Raw genomic sequence first — 20,202 nt, 5'->3', positions numbered from 1 at the left:
GCAAAAGGTGGCTACTTTGAAGAACCTAGAATATAAAACATATTTTCGGTTGTTTCACACTTTTTTGTTAAGTATATAATTCCACATGTGTTAATTCATAGTTTTGATGCCTTCAGTGTGAATGTACAATTTTCATAGTCATGAAAATACAGAAAAATCTTTAAATGAGGTGTGTCCAAACTTTTGGTCTGTACTGTATATGCATATATATGTGTGTGTCACTTACATTTATATACCATATATACTCGTGTATAAGCCGAGATTTTCAGCACTTTTTTTTTGTGCTGAAAAAGGCCCCCTTGGCTTATACACGAGTCATTGTCCAGAAAGCCGGGGGGGGGGAGGGGGAGCGGCAGAGCAGCGGCAGGAGCCGGCTAACAGAAGACATCATACTCACCCTCCTTGCGCTGTCGCTGCATCTCCGTCCCTGGATCTCCGTCCTGGCGCCGGCGGCTCTTCCTGTGCTGAGCGGTCACGTGGTACCGCTCATTAAGGTAATGAATATGCATGCATCTCCAGTCCCATAGGCGTGGAGCGCATATTTATTACTGTAATGAGCGGTACCCCTTGACCGCTCAGCGCAGAAGAGTTGCCACGCTGGAACAACGGAGATGCAGCGACGGCACGAGGACGGTGAGTAGGACGGAGGGGGGAGTGAGCCATGCATACAATTATGGGACGAAGGGGGGGAGCCATGCTTACAACAGGGTAGCCACACATACCAGGACAGGATGGGGTGGAGCCACACATAGCAGGACAGGAGGGGGGAGCCAGACATACCAGGACAGGGGGAGCCACACATAGCGGGATAGGACAAGGGAGCCACACATACCAGGGCAGGACGAGGGAGCCACATACCAGGACAGGACGGGGGAACCACGCAAAGCAGGACAGGAATGAGGGGACAATGCATACCCAGCTTATACTCGAGTCAATAAGCTTACCCACTTTTCCGTGGCAAAATTAGATGCCTCGGCTTATACTCGGGTCGACTTATACTCGAGTATATACGGTATATCTATTCTATGTGTATATATCTATTCTATCAGGTCATGCTGTGATTTTACTGTACGTGGCACATGAATTGCAACTTTTCAAGACATGGAAAATCAGACGACACTTGTATGGTCCGAGTGCCATTCCATTTTTTTTCCCGTACCCATTGACTTGCATTGGTGAACTGGTCCCTTGTAAGGTCCTCGAAAGGGTACATCATGTGCCATTTTTTATTGATTACACTTGCACCTATATTCACACATCTGTGTTTCATGGTCTGAGTACAGATTGTGATGCATGGACCGGTTGCAGATCTCCTGCCTCAAACTCGACTGGCTCCTAGGACAGCCAGTCCATGCACTTCAGCCTGTACTCCGTGAAACACAAATGTGAGAATCTGGCTAAAATGAGAATAAACTTTACTCTAAACTGAACAGGCCAAATATTTCTAACCTCTCATTAAAAGAGAAGTTCTCCATCCACTACAAGGCTGTGTTCACACGTTGCATTTTTGCTGCGTTTTTTTCCTGCGTTTTTTTCCTGCAGGCAAAACCTGCTCTCTTGGCAGTAAGAAGTGTCATGGTCCAGTCCGGAGTTTATTTTCATCTTTCCTCTCTTGGGACTGGTCATGCAGGGGTTAATCTCCTCAGCCTCGTTCTTGAGCTAGCTGGGCTATTTCAGTCCCTCACAGCCTGCTGACCGGTGTTAGTGATAGTTCATGCTTCCCAGCTTGAGCCCCTGACCTGTATTCTGATTTTGGTGATCCTTGTGTCTCTGACTGCCTGTACCCATGTATGACTCGATCTGATCTCTGAACTTCTCCTCTTGTTTTCCGTCTCTGACACCACGCTCCCCTCCTGGTTCTGACTTTGGCTTGTACCCTGACTTTGTCTTACATCTCACGTTTTGGTTACCACGTTCCCGGTAGGCTCTGATTTCTTGCGTGTCCCTGACTATTCTCCTGACTGCCCCTGTGTACAGTGCTGATATCTCTGTGTATGACCTTGGCTTATCTGACTTCTCTCATTACCTGTGACACCTGTGCCTGAGCTCTGTGTTACTACGCTTAGTGTTTAAGGCTACGTTCACATTTGCGGTCTGCGCCGCAGCGTCGCCGCATGCGTCATGCGCCCCTATATTTAACATGGGGGCGCATGGACATGCGTCGCACTTGCGTTTTGCGCCGCATGCGTCCCTGCGGCGCCCGCGTCCAGGAGCAGAGGACGCAGCAAGTTGCATTTTTGCTGCGTCCAAAATCAATGAAAAAAAGGACGCATGCGGCGCAAAACGCAGCGTTGTGCATGCGTTTTGCTGCGTTTTTGTTTGCGTTGTGCGTTGCGGCGCCGACGCTGCGGCGCACAAGGCAAATGTGAACGTAGCCTAACCTCTCTTCCCTCACCAGCTCCCCCTGGTGGAGGTTTCACTACAAGAAGCTGCTTACAAAAAGCAGTTTTTGTTGCTTTTTTTCAGGTACATTTGTCTCTTGTGCATGTTGATAAAGTTTAGTGCCCCCCAAAAAAACATTGTGCAACTTACTGAGTTTTCTGCACCAAAACTGCAGAATGTTACTTCTTGCATTGTTTTTTCAACATTTTTTTTTTCACTCAGCAGTGTGTAAGTGCAAAAGCCCAGCAAAAAAGCAGGTATCAGGTATTGCTGATTTTCTGCACTTAGATGCTACTGCGCATTCACTGCAGCCAGCGCCATTTTGCCGGAGCCAAATTTTTCTTTGCTCAACAAAATGGCGCCGGCAGCGGTACATGCGCAGTAGCATCTATCGGCAAGCGATGGTCTCAATCTGCGCAAGCCTCTCCCACTGGCATAATTTTAATCAGTATAAGGGTATGTTAACACTGGGCGTTTTCGCTGCGGTTTTTCGCTGCGGTTTTTTTATGCTAATTTTCAGCTGCTTTTTACAATACCAGCAAAGCCTAATGAGATTTCAGAAATCTCATACATACAGATTGTTTTTTTTTTTTTGTCATTAGGATTTTGTGCTTTGCAGCGTTTTTTTTTACATAGAGCATGTCACTTTTCAGCGTTTTTTTTAGCATTTTTCACCCATTGTCTTGAATGGATGATGAAAAAATGCTGCAAATATGCAGGTTGACTTTTTTGCCGTCTATTTTCTGCAGAAAAGTCAAGAACAGTCGAATGTGACACCTCACTCGGCTCTGCTACGGAAAGATGGCAGGCTGCATGATGCGTCCATACAGCCTGTCATTCAGCAGAGTGGACCCGAACCCCATTCACTTGAATGGGGGTCCTGACAATACAGTATTTGACACGCTGTCATATGCATGACAGCTCGGCAAACACCGCTTCTAATCTGTGGGGAAATAATCCCTGTTGGTCAGAGAGCCGCTGTTCCCATGCTGTCAAAAGACAGCGGAAGCGCTCAGCTGTGATCGGAGGTATACAGTTTACCTCCAGTCACTGGTGTCAGCTGATTGGACTACTGATCCCATTATCCGACACCTTCTGCCACTAGTAACAGTGAGGGCAGGAACGACTGATGGGAGTATTCCATCAGCTGTTCCTGTTCTGTAATTAAATAATTAAAAAAGAAAACCTGCGTGGGTTCCCCTTATTTTTGATAGAAAGCCAGGCAAAACTCACCGCTGGGGGCTGCAACCCTCAGCTGTCAGCAAGGCTGGTTATCAAGAAAAAAGGGGTCCCCACGCCGTATTTTTTAATTATTTAAATAATTAAAGAAAACGGTGTGGGGTCCCCCCATTTTTCACAACCAGCCTTGCTAAAGCAGACAGCTGGGGGATGGTATTCTCAGGCTGGTAAGAAGCCATGGATATTGCCCCCTCAGCCTAAAAATAGCAGCACGTAGCTGCCCAGAAAAGGCGCATCTATTAGATGCACTAATTCTGTCGCTTTGCCCGACTCTTCCCACGTTCCCTGTTGCGGTGGCAAGTGGGGTGATAGTTGGGGGGGTTTATGTCACCTTTGTATTGTCAGGTGACATCAAGCCCCCGAGGTTAGCAATGGAGAGGTGTCAATAAGACACCCCCATTACCATAGTCAAATTGTAACCCCATAGTCACAGACACCCAGAATAAAGTCCTTTAATTAAAAAAATGACACAGACTCCTTTAATAATCTCAGTTAAACCATACTTATGACCTCGCCCATTCCACCGAAGCCCTCTTTCTCCTGTAATAAAACTAAAGTAAAAAACAACAATATCCATCACCTGTCCATCGTTCTGTCCCACAACGTACTCCTTGTCTGGGGGACAAATAGTTTTCAACCTAGACGGTGCCAAGATGTGACCGTCCAGGCTGAGAACCACTGGTGAATGAGCGCAGCCTCAGTGACTAGTGGTGACGTCACTGAGGCTCCGTTCCCAGATGGGCTGAACTGCGGTGACCTCTGTGAGATCCCCGCTAGCACCGTGAGAAAGTCGCACGGTGCAGAAGTGAGAGAATTTCACTGCGGTTTTTGAGAATTTCTTTCTGGGGTGGCTGAGAGCTGATGTTTTTAGCCTGGGCAGTATCCATGGCCCCTTCGTAGGCTGTTAATATCAGCCCCCAGCTGTCTGCATAGCCTTTGCTGGTTATTAATTATAGGGGTACCCTATGTCATTTTTTTAGGGTTCCCCATTTTAATAGCAAGTAAAGGCTAGTTATACAGCGGTGAGCTGATATTAACAGCCCAAGGACGCTCCAGGGGTATTGCCTCCTTCCCAGGCTATAAACATCGGCTCCCAGCCGTCGGCTTTCCCTCTGCTGGTTACGAAAATTGTGCGGGAGCCCACACCATTTTTTTCCGAAAAATAACCTTTTATTAATTAAATACATGTGCAGTAAGCTGCACACACTGTACTCATTGTATTTGTCACAGACATCTGTATATCTACCTATTCTAAATGTATTTACTGTATGTAATCCATGTCTTCTATCCTGTCGGCTCCTGCTGTGATTTTACAGTACATGGCAGATGAATTGCCGGCCTTTTATCTATCTATCTATCTATCTATCTATCTATCTATCTATCTATCTATCTATTACAAATACATTTACAGTGGGGCAAAAAAGTATTTAGTCAGTCAGCAATAGTGCAAGTTCCACCACTTAAAAAGATGAGAGGCGTCTGTAATTTACATCATACGTAGACCTCAACTATGGGAGACAAACTGAGTAAAAAAAATCCAGAAAATCACATTGTCTGTTTTTTTAACATTTAATTTGCATATTATGGTGGAAAATAAGTATTTGGTCAGAAACAAACAATCAAGATTTCTGGCTCTCACAGACCTGTAACTTCTTCTTTAAGAGTCTCCTCTTTCCTCCCCTCATTACCTGTAGTAATGGCACCTGTTTAAACTTGTTATCAGTATAAAAAGACACCTGTGCACACCCTCAAACAGTCTGACTCCAAACTCCACTATGGTGAAGACCAAAGAGCTGTCAAAGGACACCAGAAACAAAATTGTAGCCCTGCACCAGGCTGGGAAGACTGAATCTGCAATAGCCAACCAGCTTGGAGTGAAGAAATCAACAGTGGGAGCAATAATTAGAAAATGGAAGACATACAAGACCACTGATAATCTCCCTCGATCTGGGGCTCCACGCAAAATCCCACCCCGTGGGGTCAGAAATGATCACAAGAACGGTGAGCAAAAATCCCAGAACCACGCGGGGGGACCTAGTGAATGAACTGCAGAGAGCTGGGACCAATGTAACAAGGCCTACCATAAGTAACACACTACGCCACCATGGACTCAGATCCTGCAGTGCCAGACGTGTCCCACTGCTTAAGCAAGTACATGTCCGGGCCCGTCTGAAGTTTGCTAGAGAGCATTTGGATGATCCAGAGGAGTTTTGGGAGAATGTCCTATGGTCTGATGAAACCAAACTGGAACTGTTTGGTAGAAACACAACTTGTCGTGTTTGGAGGAAAAAGAATACTGAGTTGCATCCATCAAACACCATACCTACTGTAAAGCATGGTGGTGGAAACATCATGCTTTGGGGCTGTTTCTCTGCAAAGGGGCCAGGACGACTGATCCGGGTACATGAAAGAATGAATGGGGCCATGTATCGTGAGATTTTGAGTGCAAACCTCCTTCCATCAGCAAGGGCATTGAAGATGAAACGTGGCTGGGTCTTTCAACATGACAATGATCCAAAGCACACCGCCAGGGCAACAAAGGAGTGGCTTCGTAAGAAGCATTTCAAGGTCCTGGAGTGGCCTAGCCAGTCTCCAGATCTCAACCCTATAGAAAACCTTTGGAGGGAGTTGAAAGTCCGTGTTGCCAAGCGAAAAGCCAAAAACATCACTGCTCTAGAGGAGATCTGCATGGAGGAATGGGCCAACATACCAACAACAGTGTGTGGCAACCTTGTGAAGACTTACAGAAAACGTTTGACCTCTGTCATTGCCAACAAAGGATATTTTACAAAGTATTGAGATGAAATTTTGTTTCTGACCAAATACTTATTTTCCACCATAATATGCAAATTAAATGTTAAAAAAACAGACAATGTGATTTTCTGGATTTTTTTTACTCAGTTTGTCTCCCATAGTTGAGGTCTACCTATGATGTAAATTACAGACGCCTCTCATCTTTTTAAGTGGTGGAACTTGCACTATTGCTGACTGACTAAATACTTTTTTGCCCCACTGTATATGTGTGTCACTGACATCTATGTATCTATGTATTCTATGTGCATATATCTATTCGATTCTAATCTGTCAGTGTGATTTTGTGTACGCGGCACATAAATTGCCGACTTTTCAAAGGATGTAGCGGTATGGTTCTACAGGAATTAGTTTTTTTTTTTCTCTGGGGGCACACAACTTTATTAGCATGCACAAAGAGACAAGTTAGCCCCAAAAACGCATGATAAAAACGCACCAAAACATTCGGTTTTGCCGTAGCTTCTTTCCTGCCAAGAGATCAGGTTTTGCTGCAGAAAAAAAACGCAACAAAAATGCCCTGTGTGAACTTATCCTAACAGCGCCAACCTGACAATGACTGTAGTTTACTTAGCAAAATCCTGATGACCGGTTCTCTTTAAAGCCTTTTTTGTCCTTAGAAACCTCACATATTTTAGCTGGTAAGTATGCTGGCGGTTTTTCAGTGAAGGTTAGGCTAAGCTGAGTGCTTTTGTGTAATTACAAGCCCCCCTCCGTCAACAGTTTTACATCCCCTGCAGGCTTTTCTTTAAAATAGATTTGGCTGCAGGAGCACAACAGGTTGCTCTTTTGAGCAGAGCTATTTCCAGACAAGCCATGCCAGGAGACAAGGGCACAGCATAAGTAAGAAAGGTAATTGTTGCCAGGAGACCGGTGCAAAGGGCTACATCCCTCCACCCCCGCTAGTGTTGGCCTGTGAGGTAGGTGGTCCGCGTAGATCTGCGTCACCCATATCACAAATTAGATGGTAAGCATTTCAGCTGCGTAGTTGATTATAAGTGTGAAAGGGAGCATATCATGGGGTCAGTGACACATCAAAATGGGGAGCTACGTATATAAAGCAGCTATAAAAAGCTTTATTTTGGAAGTTATTGCTATGTACTGTATTCTTATAGCCTGTACCCCTCACTTATACTCCCTCCGCCAAGGCCAGTTACATGCAATATACGTAAGTAAACCAGTGGAAAGTTGTTTTTAAGAAAAGTTTGTCCTTACGTTTTGGCCTGTATGTACTGCTGTAGGCAGAAATGTTCTAAAGTTGGCCGAAGATATGACATTAACGGAAATCTGACTGATTTTGATGGAATCCACCAAAAGTCATGTCTATTGGGAAACCCACTTCCAGTGCGATAGGATAGGTTTTATTGGCAAATCTTTATTTTCTATGAGACCTGCTATGTCAGGGGTATCTGACGGATGTTGCATTTCTAATCCACAGAAATAAGTAGTATAAATAATGGCAATGGTATGGCTATGTCTGCCAGATTATGCACCTATATTGCCCTATTGAAGGCATTTTTACCATTCAAAAGACTCAAAAAATAACTTAATTACATTCATTCCCCAAGTTAAATTGTCAATTGATTTCAGCTTAGTTTATTTCTTATACACTGTTTGTTGTGATGTGTTATCGCTGCAGCTGCAGAAAAGGATTATAAGAAGTGGGGCAAATCTCTGCTCTTATTCTCCTTTCTGTCAAATTGTACACAGGCATAATAGAGAGATGGGCATTCAGTTTGGTATAGGGAAGCTATTGAACAAAGTTATATATAATGTGTAGCACAAAGTGTGGGAATGGAGGTTATTGCACCTATAGTGCTGACAGAATTCTGGTAAAGAGAAACGGTTCACAGCAATACAATCAGGACATATTAGAATGGTATCTGCACCAAAAACAGTTTTCTTTCCTTGTGGAGAATGGGAGAAGAAATATTATTGCCACAAGGTTAACGCGACAGCGTGGAGCCAGAAGACCGCAGCGTCTGATTGCTCCTACTTCAGCGCTGAGAAGAAGCACTTCTTTTTAAATGTGTTTATTTCTTCTGGTAGAACAGGGGTTAATCGACCATGTTGGAAATTCCTGTGCTCACAGCTGAGCTCGATTAGCCACTCCTTTTCCCTTTCTAGTCTGGGCTCTGTTACTACTCCTTGTCAGTGCTAGCATTTGCTGCATGGCTATCGGTGGGAGAGGAGCACATATGAGAAGGAGAGCTGGAGGAGCTATTAGTGACTGTTGCTTGATTTGTATGTGTGGTAGTTCCTTATCCTTCCCTATTTTGGTTTATTCCCCTACCTCCATGCCCCAGTGTATTCCTCTGTTATATGTGAGTGAATATTTGGTATGCCTGGAGTTTTCTGTTAACCCTTGTTTGCGTTGCCTTGTTCGTTGGGTTGGTGTACTACGGTGCACAGTAGCGCCCCCTCTTCCCTTGGTGAGGGAAGAGAACAGACGGAGGGCTAATTTAGGAGATAAGACAAGGGCGAAGGCCCCGGGATCTTCACCTTGAGAAGTATCCTGGGGACTAGGGCAAGCTAGGGCACCCCTAGTGTTAGGGACGGGGAAGGACCCTGGTCCTGGGTTAACCGACAGCTGTATCGTGACAATTATCCTTTCTATAGGTTTTGTATAGGATGACAGATGTCCTTTGTGCTGCACTTTTGTATTTTTTGGCAGCTCCATTGTTGTCATCTCTGAGATGCTCATAGTATATATACTTCTGATGAACATGCTTAGGCTATTCAAAGGCAATACTGCAATGCAATGCCAAGTACTGCAATTATTGTCCTTATCGTCTAATTGGAACTAGAGTTGATAAAAAGATTGGCAGCACCCTTGTCCAGCGTGCCTGTTAGTACTCTATGGCACCTGGGTGCTGTGAACTTCTTCCGCCTCTGACGTTTGCAAGGTCACCATGACTTTGTGTGAGGCCTAGTTGCTAATCACCAGAAGTGCCCAGGATGTCAGCTTTTAGGTGTCAGCTCAGGAAATTCGTAGAACCCTGGGCCAGCTTGTGTGGAGCACTGATGTTGGTGCCCAATCAGGGTCCTACGGATCTTTTTTGCTCAACTCAAATAGGAACTATGTGGCGACACTCCAGGCTGTGAGATGTCATAGCTATCTTACGCTAAAGCATCTGATGCTAAAGGACCCTGTCACATTAAACATATCCTGCAGAATGTAAGCCCGCAAGGGCAGGATCCTCGCCCCTCTGTATCAGTCTGTAATTGTTAGTTGCTTACTGTAAGTGATATCTGTAATTTGTATGTAACTCCTTCTCATGTACAGCACCATGGAATCAATGGTGCTATATAAATAATAATAATAATTCTTGCACATTCTTGGCTTTGAAGTCAAGGAGACGGTTCTCATTAGTGATTGGCATTCCTGTGTGCAGACTGATACAGGGAAGGTTGTCTCACTGTTTAGGACCACCCCAGAATGAGCAGGGATTACAAAAAATAAAATTCAAGGTCTATAAAAAATTTCCTACAATTTACGGTATATGTGAATGTCAGAAACTTCTTCTTCTCCATAACTGCTGATGGCAGATCAGACTGCATGTTCAATGTTAAAACCGGGTGTAGGTGGGGAAAGCTGCTTGGCACATTTGTGTCCTCACTAACCATATGTGTAGTATATTGGCAGCATGAAATGGTTTGGCCCTAAATCAAGAATAGGTTTTATAATCCTATGGAAGAACTGTATAGAAAGACCCCTGTAGCCATTGATGTCATTTGGCAAGTTCTGCTGATTTGCTCCACCCTTACATGTCCACTTAATGGCTTCTAGCATTGGTCAGTTGGGTTTGTTCAGTGGCAATCTTGCGAAAGGGAAGTAAGAGAGGGGACAAAGCTATAATTGGGCTCACATCCAGGCTAGGAGACGTTTGACGTGGTCAGATCTACACCGTCATCCCTCTCTCTGAGCCACGCTGTGAAATGTGGAGTATTACACAAATATTGCACTTGTCATTTGACTTAATTAGGCTTAAAGTGGACTTGTCACCAGTTCAAGCATGGCAGGGTTTTGCTCGTATTGTTTTCCTATTGCTCCCCTGAGTGTGCCTTTTTTCCTTTTTCTAAATCCGCCATAGGGTTGCAGAGATGTGGGCCTTTTTACATAGTGCCCATTGTTATGGTCTTTACTACAGGGGCGTGGCTTACAGGATTCTCTGGGGGCATGTCTTTCGGCTGCTCTGCATAATTATCTTGTGGCCACACCTCCTTAATAAAGACCATAGAAATTAGCTCTAAATTAAAGTGCCCATATTGCTGCAATTGTATGGCGGATTTATAAAAAAAAGCAAGCTAGAATGCTCAGCGGTAATAGGAGGAAAAGCTGGCCACTTTTCACCTGGTGATGGGTCCCATCTAAAGCCATCAGTGAAGCTCACCCTGTGGTTTACAGTTTTGATGGAAAGCGAGTGACTAAATCATCCCTGGCTCCATTTGCGAGGAGAATGATAAATGACTGATGTCGGAATGGGCAGAGCGAGCGGAGGTCTTCACACTTCTAAGCTGGCATTTGGAATGGAGGTTTTCTTGCCTGGTGTAACATGTGGATAGGAAAGTGCTTGTGCCATTGTGCCCGGGGGCAGCGTGCTCCATGCACGGAGCCGCACTGTTGAAGCAGCCCCATATGATTCCTATTAATATCTCTCCCCCTGGGAGCTGCACTGTACAGCTTGTTCCTTCCCTCACCGCCCACTCATGGCATGCTTTACAGCCGCACAGTCCCGCTACATATGTCCTTCTGTGTGGCTTTAATTAACACACTGTTGCTGGAGATGGCAGACTCTGCTGGGATCTTCTCCGTCATCAGATAGCACTTAGTGTGGAGGGAGCCATCCTGCCCGCTGGGCTCTCCTTATGTCTCCATTTCCCATACTGTACATATTGTGATGTTGGGATAGAACTGGAGAGGAGTATTGATGTGTGACCCCACACCATGATGTTCGCCAGCTAGTGTAGGAAGGCTATAGAAATGTTTGCATCCTCTGCTGTATTTTTATTTATTGTGGCGATTTTTCTATATTGATTTGCATTAGAAATGTAATGAAGTAAAAAGCACAACCACTTGTAGCACTTTTTTTTAAAATGGAACATTAAATCCATGTTTCGTGGATACTATTGTACCAAAAATGTAATGTACCTAAGTAATAGATACAAGTCTGATGTATAGGTTTGTTATTTCCAGGGCTGTGGAGTCGGTAAGCCAAACCTCCGACTCCTCAATTTCCATGACTCCAACTCCACCAAAATGGGCTCTGACTCCGACTCCACAGCCCTGGTTACTTCTTCAGCTACATTTACCATCCCTATGAACCCAAAGTTAAAATGATCAGTCATCACTCCTGACCTGTCGGCATTAATAAATACTTGTATTCCCTAGAAAAGAAGATTTCAGGGAAACATGACTCTGTGTACTGTTGTTCCTCTCTTATTACTCCTAGAAATTTCTGAATAAATTTGACAAGTAGGAGTTACCAATTTGAGGTGTGTACCCCCACATAAAGCAGCATGGTGACTCAGTGGTTAGCACTGTGGCTTTGCAGTGCTGGGGTCCTGTTTTTAAATCCCACCTTGGACAACATCTGCAAGGAGTTTGTATGTTCTCCCCGTGTTTACGTGGGTTTCCTCCGGGTTCTCCGGTTTCCTCCCACACTCCAGAGACCATACTGTAGGAAATTTAGATTATGAGCCTCAATGGGGACAGCGATGATAATGCCGAGTTCTAGGAATAAATGCTCCAGCATTGGAATTCCACAGTGAATACTGCTGAGGAGCAGGATTCATTACCAGTCCAAAGTTACATGGTTCCTGAGTATCTGTAGTATCATAAACTCACCCACACACCCTGGTTTTATGAGCCACAACAATGATATCATCTGTTGACTATGGCACACAGGTAAAAGCTTCCTAATGATGATGATGTCACCCTTGCAGACATCAAAGTGATTGTTTCTCAGTCCATATTTTATATGAAGCTCATTGATATGTACTGTATAATCAGATACAGCTGTGTCTGCTGGAAGCGCTTACATTATATGGCCTCGCAGCACTTTTGACAGTAAAAATGCTGCATTTCAAACTCCTGTTTTTCAGCGTTTCGCAGTGTTTTGATGCTTTTTTAGCTGCATGTACATAATTAATAAAGTTAGCTTTATTCACCAAAAAAAGCTTAAAAAACGTGCACTTTTTTACTTTCTCATTGATTTCCTTGGTTGAAAAAACGCTGAAAGAATTAACATACTGCAAATTTCAAAAACGCTGCGGTTCCCCAATTCGGTCTGCAAAAAAAATGGCGAGTACATAAAATTTCTGAAATCTCAACCTTTACTGGTACTGTAAAAGGCAGCTTTTAATTTGCATAAATTAAATGCTGCATGTAAACATAGCCCTAAACGGCGAGAATCAGACTGATAAACGACTGGCAATCGGCATTGGTTTTCTGGCCTGTTTAGACCGGCCAACGAGTACCTTATGGGCACAGAATGTGACCTTACCGGCAGCACATCATCTGGTTATATAGGGGGATGTGTTACCAAATAAACCTGCTAAAAAATCATCGCAGCCAAAGATTTAGCAGAATGCCTGATCATTAGGTGGTTACTGACCCGTTTAGGCAGGACTGAGGGAATTATTGGCTCATCTACATGGGCCATTGGTGTGAGGTGTGAGGCCACACTTTTATTTTTGTGGAAAAGCTGCATGTTGCCCTCATCAATCTCTTCTGATAAAATGAATGCTGATTCTCGCACTTGTGGTGGGGCAGATTGTTTTGTACGTGACTGCCAGGGCAGGCGGAGGACTGTGAATAAAAGGGACAGGTGGGATGGTGGCGTCATGTGGCTGCTCAGAAGTGCTGAGGTTGTGCAATTTTTAGTTATTAATACTAAGCCGCCTTCCAGCTCACGTACAGGGACACTCAGCCATGTGTTTTTCTCCTGCTGGTGGCTTGCACAGGCATGGCTTACATTTTGCCCACTTGCCTTTAGAGTACATAGTGTAAGCTGTTATTAACTATCTCTGATATGGGAACCTATTAAAGGGAACCTGTTACCAGGTTTGCCCCACATGAGAAACGGCCACCACCCTTCAGCGCTCATATACAACATACTAATGTGCTGTGTATATGCCCACAATCCGGCCTGCAACACAAGCAAAACACCTATTATTATACTCACCTGGGGGCCAGTCCGAGGGGCGTCGCTGGTCCTCGTTCCTTTGCCTTTTTTCTATGCCGTCCTTCGGTGTTTCATGTAGATGATGAGTTTTATGTTACCCACACAGTGTTCCCCAGCATTGCGCTCTTGCACAGATGTACTTCTACCCTGGTCAGGGCAGAGCAAAGTACTGCAGTGCGCATGCATCGGGAAAATTCAGAGAGCCCAGGCGCATGCGCACTGCAGTACTTCGCCCTGCCCTCGTCAGGGCAGAAAAGTACGCATGCGCCGGAACAATATGTGGGGAACACTGTGTGGATGACGTAGCACTCGTCATCCACATGAAGCTCAGAAGGAGGATGGCCTCCAAAAAAGGCTGGCTGCGGACCAGGATCAATGACAGCTCAGACCAGACCAGACCACCCTGCAGGGGAGTATAATAAGAGGTGCTTTTCTTGTGTTGTAGGCCGGATTGTGGGCATATACACAGCATATTAGTATGTTATATATGAGTCCTGAAAGATGGTGGTCTTATCTCATATGGGGCAAACCTGGTGACAGGATCCCTTTAGATGACGACCAAAGAGTTGGAGGCTGGCTAAAGCTGGTCAGAGATAGGAGATTATTATCGGTAAAATCCATTCAGTCCAGCGAGATCCAAAGGCTGTGTCATACCTGTGGTTATTGGCTGACCATTTTGCCTATACAGTTGTGTGAAAAAGTGTTTGCTCCCTTCCTGATTTCCTGTTCTTTTGCATGTTTGTCACACTTAAATGTTTCAGATCACCAAACAAATTTAAATATTAGTCAATGATAACACAAGTAATCACAAAATGCAGTTTATAAATTAAGATGTTTACTATTAAGCGAAAAAGGAATCCAAACCTACAGGGCCCTGTGTGATAAAGTGATTGCACCCCTACCTCCCGTCACCTTAATCCCGTAATGTGCAATGATGGACACAGTCCATCATTGGATGCCTCCCCCCGTTTGGTGCGGGCTCCGCCGATGAGCCTGCACCTTTTCCGGAACATGACAGCTGATCTGATCAGCTGATATGTGCCCGGAGCAGCCGTGGGTGAAATCACGATTCACCCGCTGCTGCTAGCATGTTAAATGTCAAACACTGACAACGGCATTTAACATGCACATGCAGGAAGCGCGTCGTTCCCTCCTCCCATCGGTGCCCGTGTAACATGATCGCGATGGGTTGGCATGACAATCCGGGGTCAGGAGAAGACCCCTGTGGTTGTCATTGCTGGATCGCTATGGGCGCCGCCTAGTGGTTGGCGCTTATAGCAAGTGAGCATTTCTGCTACGTAGAGAAGGACTGTAGCAGAGCCGATCGGACAAGTGCTGCTTCTAGTCTCCCATGGAGACTATTGAAGCATGCAAAAAGTAAATAAAAAATGTATTTAAAAAATATAAAAGTTCAAATCACCCCCCTTTCGCCCCATTCAAAATAGAACAATAAAAAAAAAAAATCAAATATACACATATTTGGTATCGCCGCTTTCAAAATCGCCCGATCTATCAATATAAAAAAAAGAATCAAATCGGTAAACGGTGTAGTGAGAAAAAAATCAAAACGCCAGAATTACGTTAAAATACAATTGCAATAATGGGTGATCAAAAGAACGTATCTGCACCAAAATGGTATCAATAAAAATGTCAGCTCGGCATGCAAAAAATAAGCCCTTACGCGGCCCCAGATCCCGAAAAATGGAGACGCTATGGGTTTGGAAAACGGCACCTTTTTTAAATTATTTTTTTTTACAAAGTTTGGAATTCTTTTTGGCCACTTAGATAAAAAATAACCTAGACATGTTTGGTGTCTATGAACTCATAATGAAATACTCAAAATTACTTGGCACTCAGAAGAATATTTTGCAAGTTGATTATTCCATTTATTTGTACATCCAGTTTAGAAAATGAACGTTTTCGGTCCATACATCAGACCTTCATCAGAACTGTCTTTTTTAACAAACTGGTAGATATAATGTGGAAGGGTATATCAAGGCCTAGATAGGCCAGAGCTGGGTGACCCGGGATAAGGCAGGGAGGCTAGCAGCCAGGTTGCCTCACTATGCCTGGATAGGTGATGCTGTGCGAAGGCGCCGATCTGCTGCTATAAGTGGCGCTTAAAACGCCAGCTACGTGGCGTGAAAACTGGAAGTCCCGGGCACCGCGGTGCCCGGGACTTCCAGTTTTCACGCCACGTAGCTGGCGTTTTAAGCGCCACTTATAGCAGCAGATCGGCGCCTTCGCACAGCATCACCTATCCAGGCATAGTGAGGCAACCTGGCTGCTAGCCTCCCTGCCTTATCCCGGGTCACCCAGCTCTGGCCTATCTAGGCCTTGATATACCCTTCCACATTATATCTACCAGTTTGTTAAAAAAGACAGTTCTGATGAAGGTCTGATGTATGGACCGAAAACGTTCATTTTCTAAACTGGATGTACAAATAAATGGAATAATCAACTTGCAAAATATTCTTCTGAGTGCCAAGTAATTTTGAGTATTGGATTGAGGGGCTGGAAACCCGACTTGAGCACCATACAGGAACCTTGAGTGCCGTGTATATATTTTTCATTATGAACTCATAATGACCTGGAGAATCATAATGGCCGGTCACTTTTAGCATGTAGTGAACCTAGTAAAAAAGCCAAACAAGAAACAAGTGTGGGATTGCAGGTTTTTTTTGCAATTTCACCGCACTTTGAAGTTTTTTCCCGTGTTCTGTTACTTGATATGGTAAAACCAATGATGCTCTTTAAAAGTACAACTTGTCCCGCAAAAAACAAGCCCTCACATGGCTATTTTGACAAAAAATTAACAAAGTTATGGTTCTGGGAAGAAGGGGAGCAAAAAATGAAAATGCAAAACCAAAAATACCCCTGGTCGTTAAGGGGTTAAAACAGAAATGAACTGTGGTTTATCACATCTTTGGGAAATTGAGTTCAATTTCCCTAGCCACACACAGACCTGATTTCTTCCACACCTGTTCTCAATCAAGGAATAGGAACTGCCTGACAAAGTGAAGTAGACAAAAAGATCTTCAAAAGCTAAACATCAGTAATTGAGATCTATGAGTCTGGGAAAGGTCATAAAGCCATTTCTAAAGCTTTAGGACTCCAACAAACCACAGTGAGAGCCATTATCCACAAATGATGAAAACATGGAACAGTGGTGAACCTTCCCAGGAGTGTCTCGATGCCCCAAATTACCCCAAGAGCGCAGCGATGATGCATCCAAGAGGTCACAAAAGACCCCACAACAACATCCAAAGAACTGCAGGCCTCACTTGCCTCAGTTAAGGTCAGTGTTCATGATTCCACAATAAGGGCTCATACTCACTTGCGCGAGATTCGGACGAGTCTCGCACGGCAATACCTAGCACTGCACCTAGCACAGAGGAGTGGAGCGTGCGGCTGCATGTATTCCTATGTGGCCGCACGCTCCAATCTGAATGCCGGCAGCAGCATCGGGTATTGCCGTGCGAGACTCATCCGAGTTTCGCGTAAGTGAGTATGAGCCCTAAGCGAGAGACTGTGCAAAATGGCCTGCATGGCAGAGTTCCAAAACAAAACCCACTGCGAAGCAATAAAAACATAAAGGCTCCTCTCAGTTTTACCAAAAAACATCTTGATGATCCCCAAGACTTTGGGGAGAATATTGAGTGGACTGACGAGACAAAAGTTGAACTTTTTGGACGGTGTATGTCCCAGCAGAAAAATATGGTGGTGGTAGTATGATGGTCTGGGTCTGCTTTGCTGCTTCAGGACCTGGAAGACTTGCTGTGGTAAATGGAACCATGAATTCTTCTGCTGTCTACCAAAAAATCCTGAAGGGGAATGTCCTGCCATCTGTTCGTGACCTCAAGCTGTAGCACACTTGGGTTATGCATCAGGACAATGATCCAAAACACACCAGCAAGTCCTCCTTTGAAAAGCTTAAGAAAAACAAAATTAAGACTTTGAAGTGGCCTAGTCAAAGTCCTGACCTTAATCAGATTGCGATACTGTGGCATGACTTAGAAAAGTGGCTGAAGTACAACAATTCTGCAAAGATGAGTGGGCCAATATTCCTCCAGAGCGTTGTAAAAGACTCATTGCCAGTTATCACAAACGCTTAGTTGAAGTTGTTGCTGCTAAGGGTAGTGCAACCAGTTATTAGGTTTAGAGGGCAATCACTTATTCACACAGGGCCCTTAGAGGGCAATCACTTTTTCACACAGGGCCCTTAGAGGGCAATCACTTTTTCACACAGGGCCCTTAGAGGGCAATCACTTTTTCACACAGGGCCCTTAGAGGGCAATCACTTTTTCACACAGGGCCCTGTAGATTTGCATTTCATTTTCCCTTAATAATAAAGACCTTCATTTAAAAACTGCATTTTGTGTTTACTTGTGTTATCTTTGTCTTTGCACTGTAGCATGATACAATGGCCAATATGTGCATATTTATTTATGATTTAGTCATATAGTATTGTGGAGAGAAAGGAAAAAAAAATATCGTCATCAAAATGACGCCGCTGTCTGCACCATCTTGATGGAGCCATTTTTTTTCCTTCAGCAAAATGATGCCGGCGGTGCCTTCACATTATCATCAGAACGCGATAGATGCTACTGCGCAGGCGCCGCTGAGGACGCCATTTTGATGAATGTCACTTTTTTCACACAGTGATATTCCTTATCACCTTATGTAATCTAGGGGTCAGGTCAGTGAGGGATCAGTAACCTGTCAGCAGTCTGCATTATGACTACCTAAGCAGAGCACCATGAAGACCTCCCCACAGGCCGCCCCGGAGCACGAGCTTATCATTAACTCATACCTGAAAATACAGATTACACAACAACCACAAGACGGATTTCATCACCCAGGTATCACTGTAATCAGTATAATGGCGCCGACCTGACACTGTCTGCAGGTTACTGTGCACAATCCTGCTGACAGGTTCCCTTTAAATGTGACAAACATGGAAAAGAATAAGAAATCAGGAAGGGGGCAAAAACGTATTCACACAGCTGTATATACCTATATATTGCTCATTGAACATTTCTTGCTGAAGTGTAAAATAAATAATTAATAAAACCTACTTTTAAATGTCCTATCTCATGTTGTTGACTTTGAGGGATACAATTACTGTAATTTTGTACCTTAGGAGGCAGCATGGTATTTTCCTGTTTTGCCTCACCCAATTCCTAGAATTTCAGCATTTTTTCCGTGGCGTTGACTGTGTGAGGTCTACATTCTAGTTTATTATTTTTTTATATATTTTGTTTCGTATAATCCGACTTTAATAGATTTTAACATTGAAATGTTAAACAACATAACATGTTTTGATGTCATTACTTTATGGTACTTTTTAAAACACTTTTTAAATGTCATGACATCTTAATTTTGTATAGCTTCTTGCAATCATTTCTGAATACCAAATAAATATTTTTTTATCTGCATTCTGATTTTTATCCAGTAAAAACAGTTTTTTGTTTATGTCAGTAAATCATGTATAATTGTATTGGTTGTCCCATGGATACAATGTATTTATTCTATTAAATTACTAAAAAAGTAACGTTTCTCCTTGCGGAGAGTGACATGTTAAGCATGTCGAGATGAGGAGACTTAAAGCCGCAATGCTCCTCTGGGAAATATGCAAATTGTCTCTTCAGAGAGGAAGAGGACTAATAACGTTAGATGCTCTGAGAGGGAATAAAATGAGCACCAAGGGGTGCAATAACAAGTATGTACCTGCAACATCAAGACACAAGAGAATTTTTTAAATGGATTTAATAAACAAAATATTTTATAGATTGCCTGATTTATCAGAACAATTAATTATTTAATAATATTATTTAATCATGGTACAACCCCTTTAGAGCATTTTTATTTTCATCTTTTATTACATAGTATTTGGCATTTTTATGTTGTTACACTAGATGGTATTATATTTGTTATTATGTATTTATTGTATATGCGTATAAATCAATTTATGAGGAAGACCTCAGAGTCCAGGATGTCACTATACGTCCTGGTTCACATGAGCATATTTCATGGTCCACATACAGACTGCAATGCTTGGACTGACCGCATGTAGTCAGATTGTGAAATAAGCTCACGTGCACCCGGCCTAAAAGCATCAGCAATTTCAATTGACAGGGCTGATGTGAAGACCAAGGGATACACTCAGGAGTGAAGAGTCCATTTAGACAAACTGATAATCGAGAACCGGTGTTTTTAGGAACTTCTAAATGGGTCCGTAGCCATCCGACAATTGAGCAGGTGATCACCTTGATCGTCAGGTGAGATGATTTTGAGGTACGTTTTCACATTATCATTCTAGACAGCACATCATCATCTGCCGCTGATAACATGATACACTACGTGCACAAGGAGTGCGCATGGAAGTGTGCATTAAATGACCGCCTTACATGTATTCAATTGGTTGTTTAACGACTGTGTTCAGCATATTTAAATGAGGCCTTAGATGTGCTGGTATAAGGCAAATAAGGTTCGGAAGGCAGAAGTATCAATATGCAGATGGAACGATGTTAATATGATCGTCTTGTGCGTGTAGGTTATCATGTTATTGGTAGCACATCAACTG

The 20,202-nt window shown here is 43.7% G+C and overlaps 1 protein-coding gene across 8 annotated transcripts in view; it reads left to right on the top strand.

Annotated features, from left to right (window-relative positions):
* Window positions 1-20,202, top strand: part of PDLIM7 (PDZ and LIM domain 7) — a 124,914-nt gene that overhangs the window by 30,196 nt on the left and 74,516 nt on the right. The window lies entirely within an intron of this gene.

This window comes from Ranitomeya variabilis, chromosome 5 (assembly GCF_051348905.1).
Source record: "Ranitomeya variabilis isolate aRanVar5 chromosome 5, aRanVar5.hap1, whole genome shotgun sequence".
Taxonomy (NCBI): Eukaryota; Metazoa; Chordata; class Amphibia; order Anura; family Dendrobatidae; genus Ranitomeya; species Ranitomeya variabilis.
The sequence above is the reverse complement of the archived record's forward strand: the minus strand, read 5'-3'. Positions and strand labels throughout refer to the sequence as shown.